A 16,638-nucleotide genomic window follows, 5' to 3' on the forward strand; every position below is an offset into this window, starting at 1 on the left:
CACAGCTTTAGCACTTTCTATAACAGCTTTAGCTCAACTGCTCTTTAGTATGGGACAGGTGAGAGATGAGCTGAGGTGGGACAACTAAGGCAAAGGACGGAATAAGTCTCAGGCTCCTTAAAAACTGTACAGCTCAACTGATGAAGCTTTTTCACACTATCTTCAGGCTTGACCGTATCAAAGACATAATGTCTTGTACCAGTACCCAAGGGTGGCAACTGTTGACTAATGATAAATTACTTAAAAAGGACAATGGAAAGGCTACTTCTTTTCCTGCAGAGACCACATACATTAGACTCATTACAGCTTAAATAGCAGGAAAACACTGATGTGGTTGATGTGATCCTTTACTTGCTTCACAGGATTCATTCCTTTTTGAATGACCCTGGAAGGTATTTGAGGATGTTATTTTGGTTTTTCTAGTGCATTTAACACAATTTAACCCCAGATTTTGAGAAGATAGGGTGGAGTTCACCTTCACATATATCATTATATATATATATATATATATATATATATATATATATATATATATATATATATATATATATATAATTATCCAACAGAATGACCACATCTTGTTAAGCTTGCGGACTATATTTCTGGGATTTTGGTGAGCAACGTTAGCGATTCAAAGGAACCGGTTCTGGCTCTGTTCCTCTCTGAATCGTACACGCCCTCAGTGAGGCTGTGCATCAGAGGTGTATGAGGAGTACGTTGCACATCATCCTCAACAGCCCCATTCAACCCCTCTGTGTTATTCTAGTCAGACAGAGAAGCACACACAACTGGCTCCCATGCCTACGCTGTAAAACTGGGTGGTTCAGGAGATCCCTTGTCACTGCTGCTATTAGATTTTATAATGCTGATCGTTCATTTTATGGCGATGATTTGCACTTTTTACACGTGCATTTTATTGCTTTTAACTATTGTTGATGTTTTATGTTCAGTCTGTACTCATTTTATGTTTTGACTCTGTCTATAGGACACCTGAATTTCCCTGAGGGGATTAATAAAATTTATCTGTCTGTCTGTCTATCTGACTGGGTACAGACAATCAGGATTTAAACCATACAGAGATGAGCTGAACAATCATCTGTTCAAATTTGGGTATAGGGGAATATATATATATAACATTACTTATAACACAGCTAAAGAGACACTAGCTTGATCAGGATGATGTAAATCACTGCTGATTGCTGATTGATGCCTTCATGTCTTGCTTTCTGCCCACTTACTCCCTCTCTTTTTTCTTTTCAAATTGGCTTTTAAATTCTACCCTGAAATTTTTGGTATCGTATTATTTAGAACTCACTCAGAGCCACTGGCCCAAGGAACAAAACCCTTACTAATCAAACTCTTACAAGCTTTGGATGGTTGATCAAGTGATTTACAGAGCGCCATCAGCTTCCCATTTGCTAAGATTCTAGTACTAAAGATTTTTCCCTAACTCTTATTTAATGACACTTGACAGTTTAAGTGCACTTATTGACTGTACTGTTAGCCTGCATCTCCATCCTTTTCTTTAAAACCTTAAACCTTAAATCACTCTTTACAATTTCCCTGTTTTTAACCTGCCTGTTTATGTCACTTTCTGCTAACTGTTCATTGCATTTCACCCCTTCTTTTTAATGTTATTCCCCTTCACCCATTGCAAAACCCCTGCTCTCTCCTGGTATGGACTGATGTTGAGTTTGAACAAGGAAAACAAACTACTTACCTCCAAGTCTCCTCTGTATTCCTAATTTATCTGTTAATAGGTGTTGGAAAAAATAAATCAAGAATATAATAAATATATAAATGAAAAAGGAATGTGCAGTGATTGGAGCACATCATGGTCATATCAGTGAGGGCAGGTGGGATGAAGAAGGAGCACCTAGATCACATGAGTTAAACAGCAAGAAGAAAGAGTGAGCACAGTGAATGAGGGCTGTACCAGTTTCCACAAGCAACATGGTAAGTATGACAACACTTCCCTAAATTGAGTGCATCAAGCCCAAAGGACACTTTTGTGTAATTTCGAGATCCAAATGGTTTTAGCAAAATTTCATTGCTTGATGCCTTGAGACGACAAAAAGCTAGATAAAAAAAATAATCCCAGACTGATCTTTGAAAACTCCTCAGCTAGTCTGCTTTTGGAAGCAGGGACTGGAAATAATGATTGAAAACAGACATCAGAGAGGGTCTGAATGGTAATCATCATTCAAAAAACTATTATACGCGAAATAATTATAAAAACAAAGAAGTTGAGGGTTAGTGTTGCATGAATGAATAAGATGTTCCATCAACAACTGCATCAAATTGAACAGACATTTTACAAAGGCATGGTTTGAAAAGACTGCCGTACACGTTGTTACTGAAGTATGAAAAACTGAAAATCTAACAAAAAAAGTTATGTTACACAAACAAACAGAGGATAGCAAGGATTTTCTGGTGCTTTGCAGCTAGTTAAGTAAAAACATTTTCACACTCATGGTATAATCATATATTATAACATATTCTTGGATATGTATGGAAGAGGGTTAAGGCCACTGGAAAAAAGAAAAGAGTGGATCTGTTGTTTTGTTTTTCTTAGAATTCTGACTTTAACTTTGATTCTGAAAAAAAGACATTCACAGACAGAAATATGATTGATTTTACAGATGTAAAATGTGATAGAAATGTTCTGGGATCTGAAACATTAATAAAAAAACACTTGGCTCACTCAAAGAGGATGAAAAAAAAAAAAACACTGGACCTTTGAGGAGATACACTGCATGGTGAGTTTTATTTGACTGCATTCAGTTCTATTTTTTCATCTCCACATTTATTTGTTAATTTTTTTTCCACACCAGACAAGCAGCAGCTGAAATCTTTATTCACAGATGAGGAGGAGGACGGGCGGCTGATTGATTGATTGTTAAAGAAGAATAGAGATTTTCTCCAGACTGTTGGTTCCAGTGTTTAGCTGTCTGTGAGGACAAAAAACAGATTAGTCAAAAATCACCTCTGCTGTGACGGTTCATTAGTTCATTTCTGATGGATCATATTCAGTGTTTGACTTCTGTGCAAAATCACACACTTTAGCCCTGTAGTATTCCTGTTTAGTAGCGGGTCATCATTTTGAAGTACAGCACAGAAGCATGACAAGCAAAGTTTTATCAGTATTAACATTTCTGTGGTACAACATCAGATATATACTACTGATTTTCATGAAAGAGAGATTTTAATTCAATTCAATTTTATTTGTATAGCACCAAATCACAGCAACAGTCACCTCAAGGTGCTTTATATTGTAAGGTAGACCCTACAATAATACATACAGAGAAAACAACAATCATATGACCCCCTATGAGCAAACACTTTGGCGACAGTGGGAAGCAAAAAGTCCCTTTTAACAGGAAGAAACATCCAGCAGAACCAGGGAGGGGCGGCCATCTGCTGCGACCGGTTTTAAAAACCTATTTTACAGTAGCATTGCCATAAAAACCAAATTATACATGAAAAAGTTTTATGTCCTTTTGCAGGTTTTGATTAAGAGGTGACGAACTTCCTAAAGAGGTTTCTGAGGTTTTGTAACAGTTCTCATGCTCGTTCCTTTGAATGCCTGGATAAGATGTAGGTGTCATGGTTGTGGCTGTGTGCAGGCTGGATGAGGACCCAATCGCAAACTCACAGAGGCAGGAATTAACTCAAAATTCACAGCTTTATTGCTGGACAGAAAAACCATACAAACTAAACTGGAAACTATAACATGTTACACGGAGAAACACACGGCCATGAATGAGGGAGAACGCAACACAGAACTGAGGGAGACGCAGACATAAATACACAGAGGGTTAACGAGGGAAGTGGGAGCACACGGGGAACACAGCTGACACTGATAATCATAACAAGACAGGGCAGGAGTAAACGCAACACTGACGGGAGACTGTCAAAGTAAAACAGGAAGTACACAGAGGTTCAGACAGGAAGAGAGAGAGCACAGAGAGCACAGACATAACGGGCTGGGGAAAACATGGAATAAAACACAAGGAGGGGAAACGAGGGCTCACAGATACACAGAGGGTAATCAAATAAGGAACATCTTAACAGAACCTAGGAACCACGGCATAAATAAAGAACAAAATACAAAACACACAAAAACCAAGAATACTGGGCCAACATGGCCCAGGATCATGACAGTAGGGGCCTTCCCAGTAGAAGTGAGTGATCCAAATGATTCAGCTTTTCAGAAAAGCATCTGCTAGGACTGGTTGAGTGTGAAGTAATGGAGACTGGACATAACACACACTGATGAAGAGAGCCAGAACTGTATTTACTTGGACTGGTTCTTCATTATATCATAGAAATATGTCAAAAGTAATGTAAAGGAAAACAGGCAAACACACGCAAACAGGCATGAAAACACGCACACACCTTGGGCTCACATAATTTTGCAGCCAATGTAGTCCTGTTGACATGACAGATCAGTTAGTGCAGCGTTCCCAGCGATGCAGATACTGTACCAGTCTGTTAAGCTGAAAAGAGTGCTGAGTGTCGAGGCAAAGGTCTAATTGCACTGTCATGAACTTTAACATTTAATAGCAGAACTGAGGCCTGTAGAATCTAAGATTTAGCACCTGAGGGTTTTTTGTTTTGTTTTTTCTGTATGCTGTGACCTTGGAGTGAATTTAAAGAGATGTCCGTTCCTGGGAAGGAAATATGCCATTGTGTTAACACACCCCTGAATGCTCCAGATTGGAAAACTGCCAAAACCTCCACTTTTATAGAGATTCTCACACTTGCTGATTATCAATAAATCAAATGCATTTGATTAGTTGCTTCTGGCTGCTACTTAAGAACTATGGAAGCAGTAAGAGTGTACTTAGTTTTTCACAGGACTGCATAGAAAAAAATTCTTATTCACATGAGCGCAACTGATCATTTAAAAAAAAAAACAATTACCTAATTAAATTATAGGATATTTATATATCCTGTCCTGCAGGGACACTCAGTGCAGCAGGCCAAATGACAGTTTCACTGTCTGCGTGATGACTCAACCACAGTCTGACCCTCATTCTTTAACCTCTCACTTTTGTGATACGCTTCACTGTGCCATCACATATTAGAATCCGGACTCCATATTGAATCATGCTAATATTGTCCTACTTTTAACTTTCCCTCTTTCTTGTGGCCAAGTTGCTCTCCGTGTTGTGTGGGCTTAGTGAAGTTCTCCCCTGATCTCCATTACTCTCCGTGAACACTAGCAATGAATGTCTCATTTATTCTGTGGTCACTGGTGTGAAGCAGACTGCACTCTAATTGAGACCAAAGGTCAAATATGAAACATCTTCACAAGAGATTCATTGTAATTTTGTTCAGTCTCTTAAGAAATTGAACTCTTCAGTTTAGCAAACGCAGAGATGGTTGAATTTGTAAAACTACTTCTCAATAGTGTATGTGTCCTGCCTGTGTTTTCTTGGTGGGTGGAGTTATAACAAAAAAAAAAAAAAACAAAATGATAAGAGATGAAGGGTTCAGTAGCAGTATATTTCAGTCTGGAATAATCATTATAAAACCAAACATTTATACCTGAATTCAAGATTAATATTCCCCACAAAGATGTTTCTCACACACACAATAAAGAGAAACACACTAAAACTTTGCTGGCTGTTGAACACTGTTGGAGTCTAATTAACACATCTGGTTGCACGAGCCTTTGATCAGCTTTTCATTAACTCACAACTCTCCTAAACGATTAATGAGGCTATGCGAAACAACCAGCAGGAGTTCTAGAAACAAAAATATTTATCCTACTGGGATGTATGAGAGATGTTTATGTTGACTTCAAACATCATATCTGGAAGATCTCAAGCAGTAAGTCGACATACTTAAGAAGGCTAGTCACACATAAAGCACCAATATATTGTTAACATTTGCTGGATATTAGTTTTCTGTTTTTCCCCTCAAGTAAAATGTAACTGACGGAAAATAACAGTCAGCTATTTAAAAAAATGTTATATATGTAAATTGTGGTTGAGCAGCATGAAGTTGGAGCACATTTCATCTTCGAAGTGGATGACACTTTATTCTACAGAGGCTTCAGATCACACTAATATTTTACCTCAATATAGTTTTCAGCTGACACCTCACAACCTTAATCATTTCATATCTTTGTAGTTACTGCATGTTGTTATACTCTTCTCTGCTATCATGCTTGGACTGATGATAGGTTTAAAATAAGCCTTAAAGAGATGCATCCACACTCAATATCAGGTTATTTTACCTGAGCTGTGCCAGTGAATCACATATCTTAATGGAAAATTAAACAGAATATTTCACTTTAGCTGCGGCTTTCAATTTGTATATTGTTGATAAAACCTGACACATACAGCAATTTATTGTTTCAATTCCTCTGTAGATCTTTTTATTGCATCTTTCCCATTTAACCAGTCTGGCCTTGTTTTCCACTCTCCTAAATTGTGGATTTTATAGAACTTTAATGAAGTGGTTATTTTCTCCAAGCCTCCCATCAACTGAGCGGTGGGGAAACACTTCTGGCTATTTTCTGACCTCAATTGCTCTACTTACCTGTTAATTGCAGTGATTTTGTACCCACAATAAAGAGGTTGTGCAGAATAATTGTTGGAGTTTAAAATGGTAGTCAACTGTAAAAATCATTAACTGGGGAAGTAATGTTTTTAGCCTATCCGGGCCCCAAACTTTTTTGACAACAACAAAAATAATAATTCTTACAATCTCAGCTTTAAGATGGTTATGTGAGGATTATTGTTTAAGAGACACTATAATATTTGTTTGTTAATTACAATGTGTTGGTGCATGCGGTTGTTGAGAGCGTGCATGGCAGGAGGTTTGAATTTTCTCATGTACAGTGATGTTTGAGTCGAAAAAAATGGGTGTTCATATTGGAATAATTATAATTTTTTACTTATTAGTTATGTCGAGCCAGTGTGTGTACAGCATAACTAATAGAAGCCAAGAGGTGTGAAACCCAATTACTCGCTTTTCTGCTCTTCTACACTGCTGTACTCAGCTGGTTGTCAGTCATGACTTTGTTCGTAGAACAGGATTCTGTTTGTTGGATCCAAGAGTCCAGTTCAGCACTCCCAAATGAAAAGCAGGACTTGTTGTCCATGTTCTTAGAGTAAGAACTGTTTTGTTGTTGTTGTTGTTGTTTGTTTTTCTTTAATGATGTTTAGCTGCTGTTACTAACTAGAACACTTTAAATTTTAATCTTGTTTGGTGGTGGGTATCAAATAACCAGGAATTTCATGCAGGCTCTCATGTAGCTATACAAGAAGGCTGTTGATGGTATCTGCAATGCAACCACGCAGGAGGGAGCTTGGAGAGAGGAGGGTAGAGCAGAGCACTGGAAAAGCACTCTGGAGTTGAGAGTGGAAAGAGAGAGCGGGTACAATGAGCGGCTCGAGTTTTTAAGCAGTGTTCCAAATATTCATGAATTTAGTTTACAGTGTACAAATGAACAAACCAATCTGTGGCCTTCATCATGGCTCCAACAGCTGTGCCGCTATCTCAAAATGTTTGGCCTCGGTTTCATTACTGTCAGCCTCATAGATACAGAACAAAGATGAGGATGGTGAGGCTGATGGAGGCAAAATCAATGCTTGTCCTCTAATTGTAAAATCAACTGTTCACCTACGCTGAAAACATATCTACAAACATTTTATCTGTTTATTCACTGTGTTAGGGAAAATGTGTTCATTATAACAGAAGAGATAAAGAGATGCTATGCAATCATAATATAAAAAAAGATCATGATAATTAGCTCAAAAATAGATTCTGAGAGGATGGAGAGCATCTAATCTGCCTGTTGTTTCTGTTGCTTCTGTGATGAAGACGAGGGAGGAACTATGTTATCGAGGCAAAAACATCAGCTTCGGAAGTAACAAAGGATAATTTCCTTTTTCAGTGGAATGCACTGCAAATTTAATTTGATTTCATTTATTAATTTAATTAATAATAATATTTGATTATTATTTAGGTAATAAATAAGGTGATTAACAGAGACTCACAGTCATATGAATTCATTAATGCTCACTACACTCATATTAGCCATTGGCTGCCAATGCTAACTAGTGGTGCTGATGCTAACAAGCTAGCTGACAGCTAGCACTGCACTAGTTTCTTGCAATGGCAGGTTTCACTCAAACTAACTGGAAAGTGTTAACTCTGATTGATAGCTGTATGAATAACGGGCCCGTCGTTTAGCACACCACTGCTCATTAACATTTTTTGTCTTTTTTATATAATAACGACAACTATTCACTGAAGAACATCACAGATTAGAATATTCATCCTTTTTTTTCTATTTTAAACCTTTCCCAGTGAGCAGCTTTAGCATTTAGAGGAACTCTCTATAGGCTCATCATGTTCTATAAATGAGTGGGTGAAAGTACTCAGAGCACAGATGCTGTGCCAAGAATCAGATTTTAATTCTGACTCTATTCAGTTTTTGCATTCTGTCTTGTCTGATCTTACAAGGACCAAAGGTTAAAGCAGACAACTAAAGAGGAAGTGTAAGCCACTCAAGCTTTAAATATGAAGTCTTAATTTGGCTGGTGTTATCTCTCTCCTAGCAGAGTTCTCTATGGCTTGACTTTCACACACAGTCAGTAATCAAATTAGGCACGCTGTTCCTAATGTGGGTAAGTGCTAATTGTAGAAATTATTTAAAAACCCACCCTCTATTATTGTCAGCTATTAGCTGCACTCTAAAAGTTGATGTCCCCAGTATTCCTTCATTTCCCCCTCAGCATAAATGCTCATGCAGATATTAAGCTAATAACAGTGTAATGACAAAAACCCACAGTACTGTCTTCTGCTAGTACTTAGTATCGCCATTATTTGCAATAAAATGACAATGATTGCTTTTCGTTTTAAAACTTTCTTTTTTATTTCTGTCTGTAAATCCTCATTCTGATATATTTTTACTATACATCAAAAAGATTCAGTAAACAAGTTGGCATGTCTGCATGGCTGTCTTGACAAAAAACCCCAATGTCATTCTGTCATTTTGCTTTGTTTGTACGTTTTACACTTCAAGACTTTCACTTTTATTAGTTAACACATTTTGTCTGGCGGTGAGCCATTACCGAAAAATCTTTCAAAGTTAGAGCCGAAGTCTGTGAGCCATGTGACAAATAAATGTACAAAAGCCAACCATATAATGATGAATGTTTTGTTTTCCTCTGCCATTTAGTTTGTTTATGCAGTATGTGGGTAGAATAGCCTCAGCTATAATTTCCAACTTAAAAGGGAATCGCAAACTTCACTGTTGTTGTAAGCGCCATAGACATGGAAGATGATAAATGAGCGGACAAATAAAACTTTGTTTTCACTTTTTTTTCCTTGGATGTCTGTTTTCCTGTTTAAATAAATAAATAAAACAAAGGTTAAAGCAGAAATAGATCAGCATTTGTAACTTAAATAAAACAGTATACAAGCTCTTTCATGGAAATAATCAGCGATGAATACATGTAGGAGACTTTTAAATGCAGTCCCCTCATCCAGATTTCTCATTAGTGGTTTGTTTCATCTCTCTGTGACGCTGCCAGTCAAAGGCCGTATTCCAGGAAACAGGTTCACCAAACGCCGAGTCTAATCATAGGCTCTGAGTTGATTAACTCAGAGACTGACAACTCAGAGTTTCCACTTCCAGAACAGCTGATTAGAGTTACTTCATTGAACTGAGGCCATGCTCACCTTGAGTAGAGAAAGCAAGCCATCATCAGTGGAGGTTCAATAACAGGATTCACCATAACAATGCATTAAAAACACACACACACACACCTAGCAGACCCAGGAACATGAAATATCAAATCTCAGCTTTGACCTTTGAGTCACTTGTATATTCTATTAAATTAATTCAGAGGTTTTCACTTACACGTGTAACCCATTCCAAGTGGAATTTAAGCCAACCCAGCAGAGGATTCTATATTCTATAAAGCTTCCCTCTTCATCACCTTAGATTTTAATGGAGTTGGTTGTCTGTTCTTGTCTGTTGTGTCACTAGAAAGTACTGGTGTGGCAAGTGTTGGCTTAGTCCTGTATAATTAGCGGTGTATTCTAATTACTGAACTGTGCTTGCTTATTATATATCAAGCAGCATGCCAGGCATCTGTGCAGTATTAATTTGGCCAGCTCTGGTCTTTTTGAAAAGTGAGTTTTAAGCTCTCACTCAGTGGGAGAGTGGTTTTCCACATGACATAATGACATTAATTTCCCAAGTCAGCTTCAGATTAAATTAAATCTTAGACAAGTGACTGTAGCTGTTTTCTCCCACGCATTGCACCCCTGCACTCTTTAGACCTTACCCAGAAGTATTTGATCTAAGAATGTAAATGTCTAATCCTGCATTTACTATAAGCATGTGTGAACAAAGCAGAGCAAACTGGGGTAATGTTACCTGCCTCCTGCGACTTGAATACAGGTCCCACCCTCAACTCAATGGCAGGGTTAATTGGAACAAGTTTCTCTTCTGTTCTGTCAAAACCTAGTCATCAGTAGTCGAAATTCAATAGTTCTAATGCCTGTGAATGTATTTAAAGGCAAAAAATCTGGTTTCCTATCATACAATGTTAAGCCAGTCAGGCTTGAAGTTATAGCACATTTGTTGCATTTGAATCAGCTAGCAATTGCCAAAGCACATTGTCACAACCCGGCTCATAGGAAGTGACAATAGAGAGGGAGACCACACACAGGTTTTTAAAGGCTGTAAGACATATTTAATGAAAATAAGCTAAAGCAACTTAAACACAATTTAAAGGACATAACAGCCATAACTGAAACTTCCAAATGAACAAGATGGGTGCCAGACAGAGCGAGCCAGAGCCAGAGCAAGAGCAAGCGAGAGAGTCCACTGGTTCAGTCTAGGGTTGTATCCCAATTCAGGGTCTGCAGCCTTAAAGTATGCAGCCTCAATGATCCTCAAGGGCCGCGTACTTAAAGACCGCTAAGGCCGGAAGTGCGAGGCTTGTGAAATGGGACGGTCTAGCCTCCGTTGCGCTGCCCAGGTTGCCTAGCAACCATGATACTAACAGCTGGAAACGTTTCATACAGCTTTGTTTGACAGAAATGAAGGAGAAAATCTTTTGTTCATTTGTTTGTTTGTTTCTACATGAGCTTTGATCATTCTCTGTAAGATTAAGGTCAGCTATTGAACAGCGTATATTTTAAAGTAAAGGCTTTTCTACTCTTCTGAGTGCTCAGAAGAGTAGAAAAGCGCTATATAAGAGCCAGTCCATTTACCATTTACCAAAACCAAGTTAGTGCAAACGTCACTAATGTCACATAACTTTGCCGACATGTGGCCAACAGTAATGTTTTAATGTTGTTCGTTATTAAACATTTGCACATAAATAAGTGACATAATATTCAGTACTTACTTAAAGTTTACTCTTTGGGCGCCCCTCATCCGCCGTTTTTTTTTCCGGCAAAATTATCCACACCCACCGCCGCGCTATGCATTCTGGGATATGTTGGGCCACGAAGTCTACACCGCCACGTCCTTGAAATTCAGGGAAATTAAGGACGCATTTAAGGGCTGCATTTCGAGCAGCCTTCGAATTGGGACAGCCTTCGTCAGGTAACAGAAAAAGCAAAACACAAGGTCAACCCACTGGCCTTCACAATATTTACCACTGTTAACTAATGTTAAATTATACGTGGTAATCAAAATGCAACATAATGGATATGACAAGTGAGATGGAACTAGTGAGCCTGGAAGTAATGAAATCCAGATTCAGCTGTCTATCAGTCAAGAACGAGAGCACGGATACAGAGAAGCTGACAAACTAAATAGAGCGCTGGTCAGGATTGTGACAGTTAGGATTTCTGTATTATGAAAATATGATATATGATCTACCCACTTCTATTCTTCTCACTTCTCATTCCCTCTCAATTAATAGCAAAACAATCACAGTTTGGCAGCGGGGATGTGCTTTAGTGTGTTCAGCTTCAAAACAGCTCTCTCCCTATGGTGGGGATTAGTTGTCCCTTCGTGCACTGTGGATAACGAAGGAGTGAATGAAGCCAGCTATTGATCCATGAGCAGACACACACAGGAGCAATTCATCTTACACAAAGAAAGAAAGAATGCAAGAGCCTGATGGGCGAAAATGTGAAACATAGGCATCATATACTGATGACATTTGAGTATCATGTCACAGTGGTCAGGTCTAGCTTATGTTATTATATATGTCAGAGAACATGTTGGTTTATGAATTCTTGTTTTTGAAAATGTTACCTGTAATTTTAGTTTCTCATTTTCACCACAATATCCTTTTATCACATTTAGTTTATTTTTCCCACAGTTTTTAATGAGATCACTGAACACCCACACTTTAATTTGACATTAATTAGCTCTTAATCAGCCCAGTGATAGACTGTGCTAACATATTGTAGAGAAAGATTTTAGTCTCTTGTGGCAACAGATGTGCAATGCATTTTTAGCACATGCTCACAGGAAGACACTAAAACTTGTGTGATGTTTCCTAAGATCAAACAAAAATAGTAAGATTTGGTTAAAGTGTAATCTTCTGCCCAGTGTGACTGCTGAATAGGGATGGGTATTGGTAAGATTTTCACGATTCCGATTCCATTTTCGATTCTGTTTAACAATTCGATTCTTTATCGATTCTCTTTTTAAAAAAGGAGAACACTAAGGTCGATTAGCTTAGAACTTTGTTTTATATCTTCTCTTTGAACAAGATAGAAATTTAGGAGTAACATGGCCTTACAAACCCAACAGTGAGATCTTAAGAGATCCACAGCCTACGGCTCTTCAATGGGGTGTCACAGGGTCCCCGGGGAAAAAAATTGTAAATGTAAAATAATAAAATAAATATTCTTCTGTAGCAATAACAAAGTATAACATCAATTATTCTGTAGCAATTACACAAGAATATCCAGTAATGTCCTTGCCTACAATTAAACACATTCACTTACCAAAAATTGGGGGCATCTGCTGTGGCAAATGGGTGCAAGCCTTTTACCACAAACTTAGTCACTGCTCGGTGACATTCGTCTATCCTGGCCTGAAAGGAGACGCTAACGGTAGACTACAGCGAGAACTGCCAGCATCTGAGCCAGACTCTGCCTGTCTCTCTCATCATGGTCACCTAAATGCACAGTAATGGCAGGTTTTGTAATAAGGCAGATCGCGCTAACATAATATGCACTGTTAGTTGATTATTTACCTGCCGCATTAACGGGAGAGGACGTGCAAACGTTACCGCTGCTGCTGGGTTGAGATTCACGAGTCTGGAGTGGAATTAAAAACACGACATTCATTTAAGGTCATCGCGTGTTTTGTGAGCAAATGCTTTTGCATATTCGTAGTGTTTCCTCCCTTAAACTAAATATCTACTTTGCAAGTATTGCAAGTTGCCCTGTTGTCATCCGTTCTCGTAAAGTATAATCAAACTTTTGAGCGTTTGAGCCGCCATGTTTCCTGCCAGGTGAATGACGCTCCGCAACGTGGTGACGTCATTCGGGGCGACTGGAATCGATAAGGGAATCGTTTGCAAAACTGGCAAACAATTCCAAGGAATTGAAACAGTGGGAACCGGTTCTCAACAAGAACCGGTTTTCGATACCCATCCCTACTGCTGAAGCAACTACTTCATTAAGTGACACATCATTACCCCTGCTGGTCTTTATCTACAGTTACCTTTATATTTCATTGTCATGCAAACAAAACAATGACCTCATGACTTCTAAAATGGGCTGAGAAATGTTAGAATACCTATCAGCACCTTAGCAGTACAAATAATATGGTGAATACTCAGGATCTACTGTGTTTGCTTTCCTCAGTGACACAGGGAGCGATTAACAAGAAAGTTCCTCAGTTGGAGTCTCTGTGTGGAGTTATTATGCCTTTATTTGCACGGTTCTCCTCTGGGTGTTCCAAAGACATACATGTTAGGTTAATTACGGATTCTAAGTTGGTCATGAATGTGAGGTAGATAAAGTATGTTAAGTGGATATAGTAAAGTCCTCTTATCTGATGATTATATGATTAGGTGATCAGGTACACCTTTGGGGGGGTAATTCTGACACTATATGCTACCAAAGTGCACTTTATATCAAACAGTTAAGATGAGATTGGTAACAGTGTGTGGTGGTTAGTGCTGCTGCCTCACAGCAAGAAGGTCTTGAGTTTAATTCCACTATCTGGCTGGGGCTTTTCTATGTTTGCATGGGTACTCTGGCTGCGGTTAGGTTAATTGGTGTTTCTAAATTTGAGTGTGAATGTTTGTCCTGTGACAGACTGTTGACCTGTCCAGGGTGTACCCTGTTTCTTGTCCTATGACAGCTGGGATGGGCTCCAACCCCCCTATCACCCTGAAGTGGATGAATGGATGTTGAAGGATTCTTTTTTTACATATTTCCCCTCAAAAGTAGTCTCAAAAGTCATAATTTTTAACTGTAGAGGGCAGAGAAAAGGACACCAGGACTCTGACCTTTAAACCTCCTAATATGCATCAGGTTTTTTTTTCATGTTGATCTGCACTGATCACCCTATGGTATCAGTGTTATCCACTAACAGTAAATCGCAGTAGCTTATTATACCGTTCAAACCACTTTTAAGTAAAATACACAAGACGTATGTGTCAGATTAATGCATTTGACCTGAGTTTTAATCCTTTAATATCATTTACCTTTGTCTTTTTAGAAGTGACTTGAAATGAGCCACACTAAATGCTCCATTTGGTTACAGAGGTCATTTTAGCCTCTGGATAAAGTTTTAATTAGAGTTAAATTTGAAAGTTAAATTAGAAGACAGTTCTCCAGCTATCACCGTTTCCAATTCTTTATTATTTTATATCAAAAACTCATATTTCATGCTATCAAATGTATTCCGTATTCAGCAAAGGGAACAGCCAATAAAAATGATCATAGCTTTCATAAAGACAAGTTGAATGAGTACATTTCATGCTTATTTCTTAAATTAAAAAAAAAATAGTGCTCACTGCCACACATGTACACATTAGCATTATTTATATGTACAGACATATTTCTTGTTAGTGGAATGAAGGGTGGTGCTCTTTGGTCATATAGAACAAAAAAGGGGGGGGAAAAGGAAATAAATCCAAAGACAAAGGGGAGAAGGCCTGACTAACTGCTTTTAACAGAGATTTATCGCTGCACTTCACAGAGTCAGAATGGATTTTTTGAGTCCATTCTTCCAAAGGAACAACTCTTTAAAACACTAAATCAACTGGCATCACAGATAATATGAACAGATGCTCCACAGAATACATTGGAGGTTTTTATTTCTTTTTTTTAGTTTCAATTGAAAGTTGAACAAACATACTGAAAGTCATTTAAAGCCTTTCCTGTTGTAGCAGATACATTGTTGAGTCCTCAGCAGTATAACTGTACCAGTCGAGTGCTGTGACAATCAGCGCTGTTTTGGCAATCACATCTTTGGACATGTAAAGCCTTTATTTTCATTTGTTCTCTTGATTCTTTACATATAGTAAAGTTCAATAAGGAGAGATTATAAAAAGCAACTGAATGCGATTTATTAGTATACAAAAAGCAATCATGCTATTTGGCAATTAGAGTCCGTTGGCCTTCACAGCAGAATTAAACCCCAGCTGTGATACAGAAGGAATTAGGGTAGAGTCTAGAGGGTGGTGGTTGTGAAGATAAGAGGGAGGATTGGATGAATTGAGTTGTGTGAGGTGGAGATGGGCACAAAGCGCACAAAGGAGTCTGCAAGCGAGAATTAAAGATTAGTTTGACGAAGTTGGGCAGAAAGATGATTGGACTACAGCAATGATGTTGGTATGCATAAGCATCATTATTCATTAGGTCCTCTACCAGATGCATGGGAGCTTGAGGGTCCTGTGCAGTATCTTAGCTGTTCGTAGGACTGCGCTCTTCTGGACAGAGATCTTGGATGTTGGTCCTGGGATCTGCTGGAGCCTAGCTTGGGAGTCACTGCGCTCTGATTACCACTGGGACAACAGTTACCTTCACCCCCCACATCTCTCAAGCTTTTTTTGTTCCTTCTTCCTGATGTTACTGTCATTCGATATTGCCACATCTATCTTCCTCTGCTTGTCTACCACTACTATGTCGGTTGGTTGGCCATCACCATTTTGTCCGTCTGTAACAGGACCTTAGATTGGTCATTCTCATCCACTCTAAGGAGCATTTCCCATTTTGACCTCAGGTCTTCCAGGACATACTCGGCACAGATGTTCCTGTACACTATGCCGGCCACTTGCTTATGCCGTTCCATGTATGCCCTGCCTGCTAGCATCTTGCACCCTGCTGTTATGTGCTGGATTGTCTCAGGGGCATCTTTACACAGCCTGCACCTGGGGTCTTGCCTGGTGTGGTAGACCCCAGCCTCTATGGATCTTATGCTGAGATCTTGTTCCTGTGCACGGTTGGGGCCATCTACCTGATATATTCGGGGATGTTCGTTGTCTCATCCTGAGTTATGGTGCTGACACTCACCAGTCCACAGCCTCCTATACCATATATGTAAAATACGACTGTTTTCCCTAACAGGAAATATTGTCACTGTTAATCTGACTATTCTTACAGACTTTCATATCTTGTGCACTATGAGATTAGGTCTCATCAGGTTTACCAGGTGTAACAGCTTGCTCTTTGCTA

At 38.8% G+C, this 16,638-nt stretch overlaps 1 long non-coding RNA gene across 1 annotated transcript in view; it reads left to right on the forward strand.

Moving 5' to 3' along the window:
• The window catches only part of LOC146504381 (uncharacterized), a 377,123-nt gene that overhangs the window by 241,361 nt on the left and 119,124 nt on the right, over positions 1-16,638 (forward strand). The window lies entirely within an intron of this gene.

The sequence above is a fragment of the Neolamprologus multifasciatus genome, chromosome 14, assembly GCF_963576455.1.
Source record: "Neolamprologus multifasciatus chromosome 14, fNeoMul1.2, whole genome shotgun sequence".
Taxonomy (NCBI): domain Eukaryota; kingdom Metazoa; phylum Chordata; class Actinopteri; order Cichliformes; family Cichlidae; genus Neolamprologus; species Neolamprologus multifasciatus.